Genomic DNA, 16,316 nt, shown 5'->3' with positions numbered 1-16,316 from the left:
CGTACTGTCACTGCACTGCCATGGCTTCAAGTGAGTCTAATGTCTACTGTCACTGCACTGCCACGGCTTCAAGTGAGTCTGTACTGTCTAGTGTCACTGCACTGCCACGGCTTCAAGTGAGTCTGTACTGTCTAGTCTCACTGCACTGCCACGGCTTCAAGTGAGGCCATACTGTCTAGTGTCTATGGCTATGCACTGTCACGGCTTCAAGTGAGTCCATACTGTCTAGTGTCACAGCTTCAAGTAAGTCTGTACTGTCTAGTGTCACTGCACTGCCACGGCTTCAAGTGAGTCTGTACTGTCTAGTGTCACTGCACTGGCACGGCTTCAAGTGAGTCTGTACTCTCTACTGTCACTGCACTGCCACGGCTTCAAGTGAGTCTGTACTGTCTAGTGCACTGGCACGGCTTCAAGTGAGTCTGTACTCTGTACTGTCTAGTGTCACGGCTTCAAGTGAGTCTGTACTGTCTAGTGTCACGGCTTCAAGTGAGTCTGTACTGTCTAGTGTCACGGCTTCAAGTGAGTCTGTACTGTCTAGTGTCACGGCTTCAAGTGAGTCTGTACTGTCACTGAACTGGCACGGCTTCAAGTGAGTCTGTACTCTGTACTGTCTAGTGTCACGGCTTCAAGTGAGTCTGTACTGTCTAGTGTCACGGCTTCAAGTGAGTCTGTACTGTCTAGTGTCACTGCACTGTCACGGCTTCAAGTGAGACCAGCAATTTCCAGGGGTGAGTAAACATCTTCTGAATCAAGTAGCAGCGATCCTCTGAAGTGAGTTCATATGTCCAATACTGTCCCCGTTAACAAAGTGCAACTTTTTCATCATTCACCGTTGTGCAACAGTCCCGAACAGAGCTATACAATATTATGACAACTGTCAACTTGGCTATAATCTACTAGGTTACTCTATAGTTTACATTAATCATTGCCTCTCAAACCCACATACCACGCGTAATGTGCGTTGCCTAACCAAAAGAACAGACATACAAAAAACAATCAACATGCCGCTCGATGGCGTGTCAACAGCTTGCAGATCTGTTGTTTTGGGCAGTGGGCACACAACGAGGCACGCTGCGCTACGATGGGGAAACCAAATAGCTGTAGCCTACAGTGGACTGTAACATTGCTTGGTCATCATGTAACTATATTACGTGTATGCAGTGAACATTAACATTAGCGCTTTCATAGTTATATGGAGTATTTACCGTGGTGACGTTGATTAGGTAATTTAGGTTATTCACCCAGCTGGGTTCAACGAGACAGCAGTGTCTCGTTAAGCCCCGACGTTTCCAAAACGAGCTATTGCGGATGAATCGATGGTCTTAAAGAACATCTAAGCATATTATGGCAATTGGCAAGTTAACTTAAGTTATATAGTTGATGCTGAGCACTAAGAAGCTCATTTGGTTTGCAAACCAGAGGCAGCAAGTTCAACAACCACCGTTCTATTCTGTCACTTCTCTGGTGCTGCTGCTGATCATCGCCTCCTCCTCCACCAGTCCAATCACATAATAGTATAACCTAAACTGTAAAAGTTAATCGCCAACATTCACCAGCTCAGCCCTCTTCATATTAAATAAATACATTACACAAACAACCGAATTGTTATTTTTGTTATAATAAAATTACAAAAATCACAGAAAATCACAGAGCCCGAGGCTCGGCCCGGCCCGACTAATTATCTTGCATGTTGGGCCCTACCCTACCCGAAAATGTCGGGCAGGGTCGGGTTCGGGCAGAGATTGAGAACTCTAGTACACGCGTAAGCCAGGCGTTGGAGCGGATAGTGCTCCTTCAAAAAGGGAGCATAAATAAAGCTTGTAGGCCTGTTTTCGCTGCGTGGCAAGATGAGTTCAGTGGAATCCAATTCACTGAAATCAGTCGTGGTGACTGAGAATTGTAATCTGTGTGCGTGTGTGCGCGCGCGTGCGTGTGTGCATGCGTGTGTGTGTGTGTGTGTGTGTCCTCTTCCTCTGCGTCTCCTCAGTGTCCTGGTGAACACGACGTCCAGACTACAGCTCTACCAGTTTGCCAAGGTCCAGTGGGACTACACAGCGTCACCGTACGGGGGTCAGCGCGGCGGGGGCTGCAGCACCCAGTCTGCTGAGGAGAGGTCTGCTGATGAGGAGAGGTCTGCTGATGAGGAGAGGTCTGCTGATGCTGCTGCTGCTGCCTCTCTCAGAATGTCACCGCACCCCGGGGTCTCGGCCCGGGCACGGCCGTGCTCGTCGCCACCAAGCCCGAAGACCTCTGACCTCGGCGTCAAGACAACGGAGAGGCCTCCTCCTCAGCCGACCCGCCGTGTCCCTTTCCTGTCCGGCGGCGGCGGCGGTGTGCGGCGGCGAGAAGTTGGACGTGAGTGTTCTACTGTAATTTACTTTTTTAGGACAATAGTCTTGCGTGGCCCAGACTGTTGCCTCTCGCAATAAGGGCCTTGTACACACACACACACACACACACACACACACACACACACACACACACACACACACACACACACACACACACACACACACACACACACACACACAGGCCTGGGAAGAGAGCTTGTACAGTACAGTACAGTACAGTACAGTACAGTACAGTACAGTACAGTACAGTACAGCACCACTCAGTTCAGACGGGTCAGAGTTTTATTATAAGCAAATGGTTTGTCTTTTATAAGCGAATCGTTCGATTAACTGTTGCAACCCTAATAGTTAACAATACCGACTTTTTTCAGAACCAAACGGGATGCTTCACGTGCACACTTTGGGAACAGAATGTCACCCTGTTGTTTTGTTTTTAATAACTAAAGTGTTGTCTCTTTCCACAAGTAACCCAGAGGCCCGTGTCTAGCAGCTCCAAGTGGCACATGGCCTACATCAGCCTGGGGCCACGATTAGTGACGAGGCCTCCCTCTGCCCTCTCTCCTGGGAGGCCTGGGAGGTGGAGGAGCCAGCAGGAGTCCCTGCCACGGAGCAACAGGACCAGCCACACACCACCCTGCACCACCATCAGCTCAGGTAGGCAACTTCAACATCCCACTACCAGAATCACAATATAGGGTCCACGTGGTGTCTGGTTGCTACAGGGCCGAGTTTACCACAACTCTGTGTTGTTTTTGGCAGCAAATTTTGATTTTAGTTTTAGTCATAGTGTCTTCAATAGTTTTCATTCAGTTTTAGTCGCCTTTTAGTCACCATGTTTTAGTTTTAGTGTTAGTCTAGTTTTAGTCGACTAAATATCATAGGATTTTCGTTGACTAAATCTACAGTTGATTTAGTCGACTAAAATGTATTTTGGTGGGCCTTGACTTCTTTTACACTTGCTGAAAATAGCCGATCTACAAGCTCACAACGCGTCGCGCTGCAACGTGTTGTGAGCTAGTAGATCTGCTATTTTCAGCATGCAACCAAGTGTAAAATGACTTATACTGGATCTCTTGTCCACTAGTCCCTTTCTAACATTTTAGTCTAGTTTTTATTTGTTGATGCAATTTCAACGTCAGGCCTAAATGGGTTAAAGTAGCAAAAATAGACGATCTACAAGCTCACACTGTTGTACAAACGAGAGGTTTCTGCCAAACGGTGACCATAAGCAAAAGAGACAAACCTAACCGTCTGAACTCAGAGCAGACGCCACAAGAGGTCGTCGCGAACCTCCTTCACCACTTCAGAATCTGCACTGCGCCTCCTTTTCACAGCCAGAGGAGTTGGAGGAGGAGAGCTTGGTCGCCACGCCTCCTCCACGGCGCTCGAGCGGGCGAAGGCGCGAGGTCCTCACCGCCCGCTGGCGCTGACCACCCCACAGATCGCCCTCAGGGTCAACACCGTCCGCCAGGGCCAGCTGATGGACGAGGCGGGCCTCAACATGGAGCTCAACGGCAGGCTGCGAGACACCTGGGGCTCCCCTCCTCCGCCACCGCCTCCGGACCCACCAGAGACGACCACGCCCAATCAGAACACCCCACACGCCCTGCAGAAACCGCCAAGATCCTTCGGTAAAAGGGCTGCAACCAGTGTTGTTTTTGGCAGCAAATTTCTATTTTAGTTTTAGTCATAGTCTCTTGAATAGCTTACATTTAGTTTCAGTCACATTTTAGTCACCTGGAATGCTTTAGTGTTAGTCTAGTTTTAGTCGTTTTAGACAAAAAAATATTTTGGTGGGCCTTGATGCCGTCGTAATGACTGATTTTACACTTGCTGAAAATAGCGCTTGTAGATTGGCTATTTTAAGCATGCAACCAAGTGTAAAATGACTTATATCTCTTGTCCACTAGTCCCTTCCTGACATTTTAGTCTAGTTTTTATTTGTTGACGAAATCGACAGTATATTTAGTCATAGTTGTAGTCATCATGGCTTAGTTTTCATTTAGTTTTTATGTAGTTTTTGTCAGTGAAAAAAGGTAGTCGACGAACATTTTTCATCATAGTATTAGTCGACGAAAACAACACTGCCTGCAACTATGAATTATTTCCTTTTACGATTATTTATATGGATTACTTCAGTATTAATTATTATTTTCATTAAATGATCGATTATCGAGTATTTATATTTTAAATAATCAGTTGAATCAAATACTTTGATTAAGCGTTGCTCCCTCCCCTATCCATATACTGTAGGTGAAAGCGCGAGAAGCACATCATCGCGTGGCACGGGAGTCCCTTCAACCGCCGGCCCTCATGTCCTCCGAGCTACGCCACGCCCTCGCACCGGAGGAGGGGACGCGGGTCTCCGAGAACACCGTCCTCCTCCTCCCCCTCCCCGGAGTCCTCCCCGCTCAGACTGGGAGGAGACGCGTCCTCGCACCGGAGGAGGGGACGCGGGTCTCCGAGAACACCGTCCTCCTCCTCCCCCTCCCCGGAGTCCTCCCCGCTCAGACTGGGAGGAGACGCGTCCTCGCACCGGAGGAGGGGACGCCGCGTGTCTCAGAGAACACCGTCCTCCTCCTCCCCCTCCCCGGAGTCCTCCCCGCTCAAACTGGGAGGAGACGCGGCCTCGCACACAGCCAGGAAGGTGGGCCTTCTGGACCCGTTGAGGGAGCAGGGAGGAGGGTTCATGCTCCTCACCGACGTCCAGTTGGAGGAATACATCCTCTCACACAGGAACCAGTAAGCACACACATAGGCCCCTTTTCCACGGGTTGGTTCCCAATTGGCCATATTCAGACCGCAGCCATCTTGCCAGCAAGGTGATACCTAGGTGATACTTCCCATAGAGAGCCCATTCATCCAAACAGAAAAGTCCTCTCTAATTATATTAAACAATTTCAAAATCACCAACATTGCAGCTGTAAGGAAAGCTTGAATTATCCTCTTTCAATCTGTAAAGTTTGTTTTTAATAAAAATCCACCGTAGACATGTTATGAGCTACTTCCTGTCAAGAAATTCCTTGCAGATGATTATTTTCTAAGTATCAGAGTATGGAAGCACTCGTTATCAGTAAAGCAACCTCCTGCTGCCTCCTGCATTATGTGCACATTCAAAACAGGTGGTACGCATGGGCTGTTGAGTGATATTCAACGAGCACTTCCAAACTCCAGCACTTAGAAAAAAATCATCTGCAAGGGATTTATTGACAGGAAGTAGCTCATAAAATGTCTACGGTGGATTTTAATGAAACAAACACTTTACAGATTGAAAGAGGATAATTCAAGCTTTCCCTACAGCTGCAATTTTGACGTTGTTTAATATAATATAGGACTGTTCTGTTTGGATGAATGGGCTGTCTGTGGGAAGTATCATCTTGCTGGCAAGATGGCTGCGGTCTGAATATGGCCCATGGGAACCGGTTCAGTTCTTTGTGGTTATTAGTCCATGAGCCAGAGCTCCAAAATTGGAACGTTAATTATGAATTGAGTGGCCAAAACTATACCTATATTAGATTGTTATCACCATGAAACTTCCCCAGTTGATTACTTACACGAAGACAACGATTTATTGTGTTACAAAATGTTACATTTTTAAATATGCAAATGAGGCATTATGTAGGAAAATGTGCAAAATAATAGAAAATATGAAAAAGCTATACTACTGTGGAAGGGTTATCATGTATTAATTTACTTGTAATGATCCTATAAACAATTTAATATAAGTCTAGTTTCTTTCCCACCAATTTTGGAGCTCTGGCTCATGGACTAAGAACCAAAAATAACTGAACCGGTTGGAAAGGGGGTCAGAGAGGCTGTATTTGTGTCCATGCTAAACCCTTAAACGTGCTAAAAGTCTGCCTTTTCTTTTTTTTCTTTTTTTTTTTTACTATTTTGAAAAACATTTTTGAATAATTAAAAGAGCCAATCTACAAGCTCACAACCTGTCTATGTAGATCGGCTATTTTATTTGTTATCTTTTATGTTTTTTTTTTTTGCTTTAACCTTTATTTTATATTTTTTATGGAGGGACAGACAGTAGGCTTACAGGAATTGGGGGGAGAGATGGGGGGGGGGGGGGGGTAGTCTTGTGTAGCCAGTCTGGACCCCATGAGCTGAGTGAAGGAAGCTGCCATTTCCGTTCACGAAAATATATTTTAAAATATCTTTAGAGCTTTTTTTTTTTTTTCCTTTTCTGCTAAGCAACAAGCTATATATGCTTAGATGTTTTCTATTCATATTAGGATAAATGTGCGCGACTGTAAAGACGAAACGGAAGTGGCGAGGAGGCTCCACTTCCGTTTTATAGTTTACTCATGACAGCTCTTCCGTTGGCTCCAGACTGTATGATGAAGCGTTTGGAAATTGCGGAGGCAACAGTCTGGTAACACGAGACTAATGGGGGGGTGACATGCAGTAAAGGCCGTCGGGATCGGGAGTCGAACCCGCAGCACACTGCCAGACTGGACTACCAGCCAAGGTGCCTGGACCGCTGAGCCACGGCCCAGACCTAGATCGGCTATTTTAACTATTCAAAAATGGTTTTCAAAATAGTAAAAAAAAAAAATAAAGGCAAAGAAGTTTAGGGATAAGGGGTTTAGCATGGACGAAAAGCCCAGAGAACAACACACACACAGAGCACCGAAGTCTGACGTCCCTTTCAGTAGAGGGCGCCAGTACACAGGTTCATGTATTTTTTTTATTTGCATTGAAATTTTAGGTCGCTTCATATAAGAACTGTGTTTGAAAAATAAACCGATCATCCCGGCCTTTCTGTCAGGGGGGTGGCTGTGGGTCGTTAATGATGTCCATTCATATTTGATACAGCCGGTTTCTGGAGAAAATGGAATTAATGTGGCCGCAAAAGCCTTGAAACTACAAGGGTATGAATGCAATGTCGCTGCTAATATACGTCACGCCCAGCTGTCAACAGCATGGCGTTCCTGAGATTCCTCGTTGACGTAAACTCAGCTGGCAGTGACTCGACTCGTAGTAACCACGAAACAATATCAATAAAAAATACATTAAAAAACCTTAATTAACAGTTTCTGTTGTGCGACAGGCAGCTGCAGCAACCCTGCCTACCCGGAAATGTAGTCTCTGGGTTGTTTGACTCGTTTCTAGCGCTTATTGTGTTACTCTTTGGGTATATTTGTACATTTCCACCTTCAGTCGATGCTTCATATCCATATGAGTGAAAAGGCTGGGATGATCGGTTTATTTTTCAAACACAGTTCTTATATGAAGAGATCTAAAATCCCCCTATGGGGATTTCAATGCAAATAAAAAGTACACAAACCTGTGGACTGGCGCCCTCTACTGACAGTGACGTCAGGACTTTGGTGCTCTATACCATTACACACACACACACACACACACACACACACACACACACACACACACACACACACACACACACACACACACACACACACACACACACACACACACACACACACATGCATGCATATATTACATACATTATACTGTTTAGACTGATGCTAAGTTCTTGGTTTACCTTTATATGATCCTACCTAGATCACTGTTTCTATTAATTTGATGTAGTATGTAATTACCTTGTGTTGTTCTTGCTTACTGAAATTACACTGGATTTAGAGCACCTGCTAAATTTGCCTAAATTGTGAATTGTTGTGAGCTCGGCTGTTTTGGGTGTGACAGCAGTGCAAGTATTAAATGAAGCCTGAATCTAAATGTTCTTTAACAATAAAATAACCATTTCTATTGTGAGAACCAGGAAACAGTCTGAACGCAGTAAGCGGATCTGAATCGGATTCCATGTGTCTTTTGTTTGTTCAAATCTGATTCGGCTGCCAGTCCGAACACACAGCTGTCGGGCCAAAAGATCCGATTTGAGAAATAAATCCGATTTGAATTTGATTTGACTGGATGTGCAGTCTAAATACAATTTAGAATTGAAAATGGTGGACCCTGTTGTAAACAAGTGTAATGGTGTCGTCCACAGTTTATGTATTGACTTGCATTTCAAATGTACCCATTCTGCATACTGTGAAATAATCTTTCAATCAATCAAAACACACACGTGCGGACGCATGCACACATGCACGGCACTTCAGATCTTGTATGAATGTGCATTTCACCCTGTGTAAGCTGCTCGGGTTAAATGACTGTGTGTGTGTGTGTGTGTGTGTGTGTGTGTGTGTGTGTGTGTGTGTGTGTGTGTGTGTGTGTGTGTGTGTGTGTGTGTGTGTGTGTGTGCGCGTGCGTGCGTGCGTGCGGTGGCAGTGAAATATGTCCGTCAGATTCTAATGCTTTATATAATGTGCAAAACAATGAACAATAAAAAAAAACATACACTACTTTTTATTTGGTGTCCTGTGAATTGTTTTAATTCTTAAATTGTCGTTACTGTCGGGCAGAAACCTCTTATCTCCATAATTTCAACTTTTTAGGTTTCTTTTAATCAATGAATGCCTTGACCTCCTTGTGCAATATAGAACGCTGTCGCACAAGCCAATTGTTAATATGGATGGCTCCCTTTAGGACCCAGTGTTGTTTTCGTCGACTAAAACTAAGACAAAAAATGTTCGTCGACTTCCTTTTTCCACTGACAAAAACTAAATGGAAACTAAGCTATGATGACTAAAACTAAGTCATCTAACTAAACGTACTGACAATTTTGTCAACAAATAAAAACTAGACTAAAATGTTAGGAAGGGACTAGTGGACAAGAGATCCAGTATAAGTCATTTTAAACTTGGTTGCATGCTGAAAATAGCCGATCTACAAGTTCTTTCAGCAAGTGTAAAATCATTACAAGTCATCAAGGCCCGACAAAATACATTTTAGTCGACTAAATCTACAGTTGATTTAGTCGACAAAAATCTTATGACATTTAGTCGACTAGACTAACACTAAAACATTCCAGGTGACTAACATGTGACTAAAACTAAATGAAAACCATTCAAGAGACTATGACTAAAACTAAAATCAAAATTTGCTGCCAAAAACAATACTGGAAGGCTGAGGGTCCCGGGGTCCTCCAGGGAGTCCCAGCTATGATGGATATAGTTAGGAACCAAATGGAATTTGGGGGTCCTTCCTTGGCACGAAAATGTTTGTGAACCATGCACTGCATTGGAACAACACAGGTTTATTTTCCCCCACCCATTTCCTGAAAAGAAACACTTTCAGTGGCTATATGTAATACATTCCACTAGGGGTCAGTATTGTATCATCTAAGACACATTTTCACGATCTTTCAAAAAAGTAGCAGATCTACAAGCTCGTAGATCTGCTATTTTTCAATAGCTAAAGTATAACATTAATGCTTAAAAAAGGCATTGTTTGGGGGTTCATGCCATGGAAATATTTGAGAATATAATAACAAAGTACTGTACCAATATTTACAAGCAACTTTAGATTCCCAGACCAAAGTCCCTTATAATTATAGCAGACATGGCAATGCACACACACACACACACACACACACACACACACACACACACACACACACACACACACACACACACACACACACACACACACACACACACACACACACACACACACACACACACACTTCCAGTCTGCCCTCTATATACTCTGCTAATTTGATTTTAGTCTGCAGAAAATCGGGGACAATAATGGGCATCTCTCTCCCCCATTCCTCCTGCCAGTCTGAGGTACAGAGGGGTTGTGTGCAGGGGGGACAATGCACTGCCTTCTGCACCCCCACCCCCCCGAACCCCTCAACTCACCCCATCCACCCCCTCAACCCCCCCATTGTTCCCCCAGGTACGGAGGTCCTTGTCCTGTCCGCCGAAGGGGACAGACGGGGGGCTTGTAATGAGCGTGAAATCAAAGTAAAGGTAGTAAAGGGGGAAAGTCTTCACGGGGAAGGAATGCTCTTAGACCCTTATTCTCTCCTCTTGAGCTGGCCCTGAGGGTGGGGTTATTGATGGGATGGGGGGGGGGGGTTAAGAAGAGCAGAGGTTGCCTCCCCTATACCTTCATAGTGAAAGACTGGTTTGGGGGGTGGGGGGGATCGAGGAAGGCCGACAATGAGGCCGATCGCGCGAGTATGACCCGGGGCAACTCTTTCACGTCGTCTCATGCCGATCTGCGTCTGCTTATTAGCCTCGTGTTTGCATCGCGGCTCGACGCACGGTTCAAAGAAATGACATTACTCCCCCTTTCTGTCATGCGCCACGCCGACCTTTGACCTCCCGATTGTGCCTGAGGTTCGAAGTTTGACGTTGTACTTCATCCCGTTTTAGACCTGAGGCTGATAAAAAAAATTAAAAAAAAAGCTTCTAAATCCTAATAGTATTCTGAAAAACCTTTATGTTTCCATGTCAGTGGGGGTGGGTGCTCAACCTTTGTTCATGTCAAGGACCCCAAGAATTGTCTTTATTTGGCTGCGGACCGCCATATGAAAATATGTAGTTCCAGGGACCCCCCCCCCCCCCCCCAGAAGCAAAGATTTGAGTTAAAACATTTTCAAGAATAGCAGAAGATCTACAAGCTTTCAGATCTTCTGCTATACCTAAAAGTATAACAGAATGCTTAGAACACCAAAAGGGGTTCCCGTCCTGAATGGGACCTGTGCACGTCTTGTACATTAAATACAGTAAGAAAGGGAAAGAGAGAATGGTTCCTAATTGGCAGGTCCGGTCCGAGGCCTCACTGCAGGCGCTTCAACAACAGCCAATCTAGTGCATTGTTGCTGCTTTACACACAATTGCACTTTTCAGCTGCCTTCTCACTAACAATAAAACACTAATCTTTTTAGACACCATTTATTTCATTTGGATTAGCAGGGAAAATTCCAGTGGAGCTAACAAAATAAAAAATAAAATAAACATTTTTTTGAGGGGCCCCTGGTGCCCATGAGCCCCTGGACACGTGCCCAAAGTGCCCATATGGTAGATACGGCCCTTATATGTAGACGAGCAAATCGACTAACCAACCTATGTGTTGAACATGGGCCTTTCCCTCTGGGCTCAACTTTCTTCCAGAGGGTCTCTGGACTGAATTTCCAGATCAGTGAAGTTCTGGTACCCTTTGCGACCACCAAATATGTACAGCTCTCCATTGTAGGCTGAATGCTCCCAGCGTTCTTCTGGAAGCAGCTGTGCAGAAGGTGTTCTCAGCCAGAGGTTGGTCTCTGTGTCAAACAGGATGTTGTTGCAGGCGGCGGCTCCTACCCCAAATACAAACATATTTGTCCCGATGATGGTGGCAGAGTGGTGTGATGAAGCAGGAGGTGGAGTGCCTCTGGTGTTAATTAAAGTCCAGAGGCATGAATTAGCTTGGATATCCATTGTCTGCTGTTCTTATAGCTCCTCGAGCCCACCCTGTTTCTTCAGGAACAGTATTTCCTGTTGCTGCTGTTAGTCATGGCTGCAAGTTCCCACCTGATGTTGTGTGGGAGTCCAGACTGCTTCAGATTGTGCTGAATAACCGCTAGTTTGCACAACGTCTTAAGACTAGGATTTAAGTCCAAGACATGCAGTTCATCAGGTCTGTCCAATGATCCAAAGAGGATGATGCGATCTCCCACCATGCAACAGCACATCCTATATGTTGAACATGGGCCATTCCCTCTGGGCTCAACTTTCTTCCAGAGGGTCTCTGGGCTGAATTTCCACAGATCAGTGAACTTCTGGTTCCAATTGCCACCACCAAATATGTACAGCTCTCCATTGTAGGTAAAGGCTGAATGACCCCAGCATTCTTCAGGAAGAAGCTGTGAAGAAGGTGTTCTCAGCCAGAGGTTGGTCTCTGTGTCAAACAGACTGATGATGTTGTTAGCGTTGGCGGCTACTCCCCCAAATACAAACATCCTTGTCCCAATGATAGTGGCAGAGTGGAATGATGAAGCAGGAGATGTAGTGCCTCTGCTGTTAATTAAAGACCAGACCATTGTGGTAGTGTCCATCTTGTACATGTCATTATAGTATCCAGTCCCAAGTCTCCATCCTCCATGGATAAACATGACCGTCCCCAAGACACAGGCTGAGTGGTTGCTCCTCGCCTCTGGAAAAGTTCCAGAAACCTTGGTCTTCAACCATCTGTGGGTGTCCACATCAAATGCATAAAGAACATTACAGTTCCTTTTTGTGTCGCAATTATAACCCCCCCAGATGTAGACGATATAATCTATCATCACAGCTGTGTGTCCCCACCGATTGGATGGAACTTCAAGTTGACATTCTCCTCTTCCAGTAGTCTCTGGGGTCAACTCCGTCCAGCATAAAGCCACTGTGTTGAAGACGTGAACACCAATCTGATCCTTGTTGACGTCACAGCACCCTCGAAATGAGTAGACTTTGTCTCCCACGGCAACAGCAGCCTGTCTGTCTTCATTAGGTCCTCTGTTCAGATGCAGCGTCCAGCAGAACATTTCTCACAAACAGCTCCTCCAGGGATCAAAGACAATTCCTCAAATGCTTCTCTGTGAATGAATGGCATGATATTGTGTTCACTGGCACTTATATTGGTTCAGTGGTGGAAACATAACAAACATTGTGGCCAATCAAAGGAGCCAGTGGCTGTTGCAGTCCCTAATATGGCAAACTGATCAGAGTGACGTCATCAGAAGGCCAACAACTTCCTAACTCCACCCTCACACAGCCCAGTGGGCCCACCCACCTTGAACAACAGCCAATAACCTGACCTCACACAGCCCAGTGGGCCCACCCACCTTGAACAACAGCGCAACATCTAGCGCATTGTTGCTGTTTTACACAAAATTGCACTTTTCAGCTGCCTTCTCACTAACAATAAAACACTAATCTTTTTAGACACCATTTGTTTCATTTGGATTAGCAGGGAAAACGTGCCCAAAATGCCCATATGGTAGATCCGGCCCTGTGTGTATATATATATATATATATATATATATATATATATAATAATTTAGCAATCACTCGCCCGCTGTCTATTTTGCTCGGTCGTTGTATGTCTGTCCACTTCCGGGTCACCAGTGAAATGCATGTTGGGACGGCTTCCGGGTCTAGATTAGATAGATTACCCACACTGAACATCATTTGCTGTAGAACGGGTAAGGACTAGTATATAGGGCTGAAGCGGTTAATGTATGTTTTGTCATAATAATCTAAATCTAATCTAAAACTAGTAACTGACATTTTCAAATAGTAGTGGAGTAAAATAGTACTCAAATGTATTAAATAGTAGTAAAATTGTAGTGGAGTAAGATAGTAGTAAAACAGTAGTTGAGTAAAATAGTAAGTATAGGAGTAAAAGTACAATATTTTGGATCCGAGATGTAGTGGAGTAGAGGTAAAAGTATTGGATATTCTCAAGTAAAGTATACAAATACCTCGGAATTGTAGTCCCAGCACAGTACTTATACTGTAAGTAAATGTACTTAGTTACTTTACCCCACTGGTTCCAACACTAGGGTTCAGCGTTGGGTGCTTATATAGTTCCACGGCGCTACGAGACGGGCGTGGGAGACAGATCAGAGAGTATTTGCATGTCAGTCAGACGTTCTGGCTGCGTTCTGCCCCGGAGCTGTCCCTCCACACATCACTCTGCTGCCATACGCGGCTTAACGAGGCGCACGGCAGACGTCCGCCCGCGCGGGGCTGAATAATATGCAAATGCTATCGCAAACGCTAGCTGTCTCTCTCTCTCTCTCTCTCTCTCTCTCTCTCTCTCTCTCTCTCTCTCTCTCTCTCTCTCTCTCGGGGGACGGAGCGACCGCACGATAAGACTGACCGCCGATTGAATGCAGATTGACACCGACCTCCTCGTTTTGCAGCGAACAATGATGCTCTGGTTTGTGTCGGACTGAAGCGCTGAGGGAGGGAGGGAGGGAGGGAGGGGGGAGCCCTGCTCGGAGAGAGAGAGCAGCCTTAATCGCTGTGTTTATGCTTTTTGGATAACTGTTTGGACGCAGCCGGAAAACAGAGCCTTTGACCGTCGGACGGCGTTGATTGCGGTGACAGTAACGTGTCGCAGCGATGACCGAAGCCCTCATCCTAGAGCAAGGCGTCTTTTTGACGGGGGGGGAGGGGGTCCTCAGAGTTACTACAGGGAGGCTGCCTAATTTTAGTGTGATTGGCTATGTTTGTTATACCACTTAAACCCTATTGCACCCCTATTCATTGTTTTGGCCTTTATTTTATATTTTTTATGGAGGGACAGACAGTAGGCTGACAGGAAATGGGGAGAGTGATGGGGGGGGGGGGGGTGACATGCAGTGAAGGCCATTGGGATCGGGAGTCGAACCCGCGGCACACTGCCAGACCGGATTACCAGCCAAGGTGCCTGGACCGCTTAGCCACAGCCCAGGCCTGCACGCACCCCTATTCTGAGGGGAACTTTATAGCCACAACTATAGCGGATCTACTGCGAGGCGCTGTGAGCTTGTAGATCGGCTATATTTGGCTAAGAGGTTTGGTGTGGAGGGGAAAATAGAGCAGACCAAGTACAGAGTGAATGGTTACATGTATGAAGTATTGACCGTTTAAGTGGTTAAATCATGATCATGATAGTAACACTGATGACAGTGCTGTCAAACAAGTCTGTGACATCTATGAAAAGGTTTAATTTTGCAACACAACACAGAGGATATGGATAGAGAAACACCAGCAACCACACATGCAGGGTCCACGGGCAATCAATCATCATCATCCCAACCGGTCTGTCCACACTGCCAAACTGAAATGAAAAAAATAGCCGATCTACAAGCTCGCGACGCGTGGCGCGGCAGCACCACGCGTCGTACGTGAGCTTATTAGATCAGCTGCCCGGCCACGGAGTACCCCGGAGTATACAGCCAAGGAGTTATACAAATGGCCTCTTTAGCGTTCAGCAGAGCGGCTCGGTTTGGAGGAAACCAGATCCACATGCCTCGCTGACCTCATTTGCAGATAAAGATCATAAGTAAAGGGAGGGAGTGGGGGGGGGGGGGTACAGCCCCCTCAACGAGGCGTGCGGGGGGTTGGGGGGGAGGCAATTAACGAGAACACCATTACCCCGACTGACGATATGGGACTGATTCACATTCCCATCCAGGCAGAACCAAACCGATAAGAGGGAATGTGATTGGCCCGTTGATTTGATTGGCCTCCCCCCCGGGGGCGGTTCCTCTCGCTGTGGGCCGAGCGGTTGGTTGGTTCTGCTTCCTCGGAGCCAAGCCGTGGCCTTCGCTCCGCAACACTCCGCAACGCTCCACGAGCACTTGATTGAGCCGAGAAGAAGGGTTTTAGAAAAACGAGAGAATGAAAACGAAACCACTGCTGTGGCCACGCATCACAGGGACGATCACAGAGGTTATCGCCGCCGGTTGCTTTTGACGATTAATTACTCGAGTAACTGTACAAAAAGAAGGAACGTTCGCAGCACACTGCACGGCTTCATTTTTAACAAATGTACTTCTTGCACCCGTGAAGCGCTGAGTGACGTTTTCCTTCACCAGACTGATCGTCAGGATGTAGCCACTAAGCCAGGACATGTCTTTTAAATGTAATTTATACTAATCAGGAAGGACATTTTCACATGATTGGTATACTGTTTTTTTAGGCCTGTGGGATATCCTGTGTAAATGGCTTTTTTTTTAATGTATTATTATATCTGTGGTGTTGTGAAAAATTGGGGTTTGTGTGCATAACCGATATGGGCTTATTGGACCTCTGTGTCAATTTCAAACCATCTACTGTGGGCACGTGCATTTGTGGCTTACATGACATCAAAGTCAAAGTCATACAATTAGTCACATACAAATTTGTTCTCAGCATTTGACCCATCTCTTGGGCTGAGCTCACACCTTTCATGCAATTCTCTGCTCGTTGGATGCTCGTTGGATGCTCGTTGGGTAGTGTCATGGCCGTCCCTCCCTAGATGCATCCATTTCCCACAAGGTTTTGCGGGAAGTGGGCGGTGCGCTAGAGCGGAATGCGGAAAACAACAGACCCACGTTTATCTGCGTGTAGTTTTTGGTGAAGTTGTGCT

Source organism: Electrona antarctica (genome assembly GCF_951216825.1).
Source record: "Electrona antarctica genome assembly, contig: scaffold_84, whole genome shotgun sequence".
NCBI classification, from domain to species: Eukaryota; Metazoa; Chordata; class Actinopteri; order Myctophiformes; family Myctophidae; genus Electrona; species Electrona antarctica.
This window is presented reverse-complemented; position numbering follows the sequence as displayed.